This window comes from Molossus molossus, unplaced genomic scaffold, assembly GCF_014108415.1.
Source record: "Molossus molossus isolate mMolMol1 unplaced genomic scaffold, mMolMol1.p scaffold_m16_p_21, whole genome shotgun sequence".
Classification (NCBI taxonomy): Eukaryota; Metazoa; Chordata; class Mammalia; order Chiroptera; family Molossidae; genus Molossus; species Molossus molossus.
In genome coordinates, this window is record NW_023425357.1 from 18,518,175 (window position 1) to 18,522,973 (window position 4,799).

A 4,799-nucleotide genomic window follows, 5' to 3' on the forward strand; every position below is an offset into this window, starting at 1 on the left:
TCTGACTCAGCAGACCTGGGGGAGGAGGAGAGACTCCAGTTTCATGGACCCAAGGTTGAGAAACCAAGCCTTAGAGAAGAGCAGTCTGAAGAGGCTTCCTGGGGGGATTCTGCTAGGGGTGGGTGTCGGGGATTCCACAGCTGAAGGGCACTGACCGGCCAAGGGTGCATGTCAGCCACGTGCACGCATGGCCACTTGCCTGTGGCCGGTCAGACCTGAGACTCACCCTCGGTGTAAAACATACATGCGGGGCCTTGAGAACCTAAACTGCCTCACTGATTTTATATTAATTACACATCGAAATAATAATATTTTGGATGTAATAAATAAAATTAATTTCATCTGTTTCTTTTATGTTCTTTTAAAATATGTTTTTATTGATTTTTTTGCGAGAGAGGAAGGGAGAGAGAGATAGAAGCATGAAAGGGAAAGAGAAACATGGATCGGCTGCCTCCCACTGGGGACCCAGCCCCCAACCCCAGCATGCGCCCTGACCGGGAATTAAACCAGGACCCCTCAGTCCACGGGACGACGCTTAATCCACTGAGCTACACTGGCCAAACTCTTTTTATGTTTTTAAATGTAGTTACAAGAACATTTAAAATTACCTGTGTACCTTGCAATTGTGGTTTTCATTTTATATTATATTATATTATATTATATTATATTATATTATATTCATGTACATACTCATAAATGCAATGATTTACTCACACACATATACACTCACATGCGAGCAAACACTCACACGTGCACACATGAATGCATGGAACACGTGCAAGCACACAGGAACACAAAAGCACACACATGCATGTACACACGTGAGTGCACCCCCTCTATGTCCACATGAGCAAACACATACATGCACACACACTCAGACACATGCACACACGTGCACACACATGTCCACACACACATGCCGCAGGCACGCTCTTACATACACACACATCCCTGCTCTGATGACTGCACACTGCTGGGACAAGAGGAGGCTTTGGTTTCTGGCCACCAGCAACAGCTCCGGCCCTGTAAAGGGATTCTTGTGGGTTGGGAGGTGGGCCGGGTGAGCACCCACTCCTTGCCTGACCTGCCCCTCAGCCGTGCCGAGGCCCTTGGGCTCTTGATGACAGTTCCTTCTCTCTGTTTCCTCACCTTTAAAATGACAATAGCAGCCTCATTTCCTGGGTGAGGGGAGACACAGCATTCGAAGCAGCTCTATCACCTGCCAAGTGCCCACCTTCCCATCACAGCAGACCAGCCCCGATTGGTTGAGTGGGGAGTGGCGACGGTCTCACGGGGTGGGGACCCTACCTGCCCTGGCAGGCCCTGGCCAAGGATCCCACAAGGGCATCATCTTCCGCGCAGCGGTGGGTCTCTGGCACGAAGGGGGCTGCAGAGAGAACCAGGGTGGGTGCAATCCCGACTCGGGCTCTCAGAGCTGTGTGATCCCGAAGGGCTGCTCCACTTCACAACAAAAGAAGGGGCTGGCTAGGCCTGCGCTACCTCCTGGCCTCCTGCTCGCTCTCTGGGAGCAGCGCTGGGGATATGCCATCCCCGCCTGGAACACCTTCTGTCTCTCCTCCGGCCTCACCTCATCCCACACAGATGCCCCTCCTTTGGGCACCTGCGTGAGCCTTGGCGCCTTTCCTACAGCTGCTTCGTAGGAAGCCACTGGCCCCCTCACCCCCTGGCTGCCCCTTGTCAGACTGTGAGCTTCTGCAGTGGAAGAGAGGTGGGCCAGTGCCGGGAGCGCAGCCCGGCCCCCGGGTGCCCTCCCCAGCGGTCGTGAGAGGCACGCACGAAGCACCACCTGGCAGTGCCGTGCTGTGGCCTTCCCACGGAGGACGGCGTCTCTTCTGACTCTGAGCCTCAGGTTAAGGAAGTCCACCCGCCCAGGAGGGAAACTGAGCCTCCGACACCTCTCTCCCATGCGGTTGTGTCCAGGCGAGATGCTTCTCAGCAGGAGTCAGGCTGGGAGGGCCCAGGGCAGAGCGTAGCTCCCTGCTGGAGTTGGAGAAGGTACATGGTGCTCACGAGCCCCACGCTGGGTCAGGCAACCTGACCCCGCTGACTTCTCCCAGCTGCTGGACTTGGGGCAAGTGTCTTAACCTCTCTGGGGCAAGAACTGTGGATGCTGCTAGGTGTTGGGTACGTGTACTCTGATTGGGTATTCCGGAACTGAGGCGATAACCACGGGACAGGTTTGGGGCCCCCTTTGGGACAGACCTGAGCTAGAACTCATTAGATCACCTGACCTGGGTAAGTACATTCGGGTCTCTTGGGATTAGTGCTTATCCCCTCTTCGACAGGCACGGTCATCCCGGGAAAAGGCTGAGGGTCCTTTTGGGGAAGGCCGGGAAAAAGATGAGCAGTATAAATTCTGGGCAGTGTAACAGGGTCCTGCCTCAAGGAGCCCAGCCCTGCCTTCATTCAAGGAAAGACAGCAGGTAACAGCACGGAGAGGACCCAGGGCAAGTGCCAAGTCCCCAGGAGCCCCCTGCAGGGAGGGACCGTCCTGTAAAGACATGGCCTCAGAGTCATGACTGCACACTTGGTCTCCATTTCCCCATCCTCCTGCTCAGAGGCACCTGGACCGAGGTTGAAACCCGAGCCCACTTCCGCTGTGCAGCCCTGAGCCAGTGCCTCTGCCTCCCTGTGCTGGTTTCCTGTTCACAGAAAGGGGGTGAAGAGGCCCCCGACCCTTCACTTGCTGGTGGGAATGAGAAACGGTGCAGCCATTGTGGGGAACAATGTGGCACCTTCTCAAAAGGTTAGCGTGACCATGTGACCCCGCAATTCCACTCCTAGGTGTCTACCCCAGAGAAATGGAAACACGCATCCACACAAAAGCCTGCACACAGATGTACACAGCAGCGTTGCGCACGACAGGCGAAAGGAACTCAACTGTCCATTGGCGGCACATGGAGAAGCAAAACGTGGTCCGTCCACACACTGGAATATTATTCAGCCTTAGAAAGGAATGAAGCCCCAGGACAGGCTGCAACATGGACGAACCTTGAAATCCTTATGACAAGTTAAGAGAGGCAGTCCCAGAAAGAAAACTACTGTGTGGCCTCATTGATATGAAATGCCCTGAAGAGACAAATCCGCAGAGACAGAAAGTAGCTTAGCGGTTGTCAGGGAGGGGGAGGGGGACTGCTGAGGGACATGGGGTTTCTATTTGAGGTGATGGAAATGTTCTAGAACTAGATGCTAGTGATGGTTGCACAACCTTGTGAATATGCTGAAAACCACTGCACTGAACACTTTAAAGGGGTGAACTGTATGCTCTGGTCCAGCCGTGTAGGGCTGATGTGGGACACAGATGCCCACCAGCCCTTGGCAGCCTCTACCCGCAGTACCAGGACCTGGTCTGGGCTCCTCCTCCCCGTCTGGCCATGGCCTTGGTAAACCCACACTGACCACTCCCTGGCGTGTTACATCAGTCACCACCCACACCCCTTGCAAGGAGCCCAGAGAAGCCCCATTCCACGGCATCCCTAGAGGGCAGTGCCCGGCCAGCCCTGAGGGCTCGGAGGAGCGGGCCCTGTTTACACATGGCCACCTTGGCCCAGCAGCCTGGAGGAATTCGGAAAATGCAACGGTCACATTCTGCAGCCAGAGACTGTGCCCAGGCTGTTGGAAAGACTCAATGGCTGCTCATGAATGTGGATTCTGTTTGGCCGCTGGCTGGGACGCTGGCCCTGTGAGCAGCCCAGAGTCAGGACAGAGGCTGTTAGCAGGACATTCTGTCCCCTGTCCTGCCACTGTCTCCCACTACCCACCCACTAGGAGGGGCTGAGGATGGAAGCGGAGGCTGTGCGGATCCCCATTTCATTCATGTGTGCTGGGGTGCTCATCTCCTGACTCACCTGTCACTCACCCACTCGCTTTGTCCTGGGCACTCAGCCTCCCTCCCCCCTTCCTCTGGAGTCCAGGTGGGGTGGCCCAGGGCAGGTCGTTGCCTACTGCATCATGAAGGCAGGTCTACTGGCCCTGTCTGTAATGAAACCTGGGTCCCCAGCGGTCCCTGCCTAGTTCTGGCCTCATGGCCCCTACGCGGAGGCCCCTCTAAGCCCATGTATTTTTCACTCGAAGGCTCCTCCAACCTGGCCAGGGAGCGGGGATAGCTGTGGGTGTGGGAGCCTCCCCGGGGAGGAGAGAGAGCTGTTCTGCGAGCTCCGCAGTGGCCGGTGGTGGCCCCTCTTATTTTAAGTGCTGGGTGACAGGGAAGACAGGGTGAGAAGGGGGCCTGGGTTGACCGGATCAGGCTGTGGCAGGGAGCCCCCCAAGTCCCCAGACAAACCCCGCCTTCTACCCTTCATCTTCAGGCTCTTCCCCCCACAGTCATAAACAGAGCTTATATTTGGAACTGTCCTCCCCAAAGCCAGCTCTATTTAAACAAGGATGTAATTCTCAGAGACCACTTCAATCCCAACAAGAGCGGGGATGAGTAATGAGCCGGGAACCTATAGTTTGATGCCAGGGTCATAGCCCCCAAACCCTGCCAGTGCAGTCGGTGATCTCACGTTCTGGTGGCTGGGAGTCAGGACCAGCAACCGCAGGCGGCTGTGCGAGGGGGCGGAGCCCCAAGGCTTTGAAGAACATCTGGAGGCAGGAACTCGCTGTGCTAAAGGCGGCCAGGCCCCAAATCCCCCAGCATCCCTGGGATGGGTCCCTGCCCCGCCCACTGCCCTGTTTCCCACCCCTCCCCAAAGTTGCCTCGACACTCCTGGGCCAAGGGGGAATCTATAAGAATGATGTTGACCCAGAAAAATGCTGAGGGGCCTGGATGCCTGACA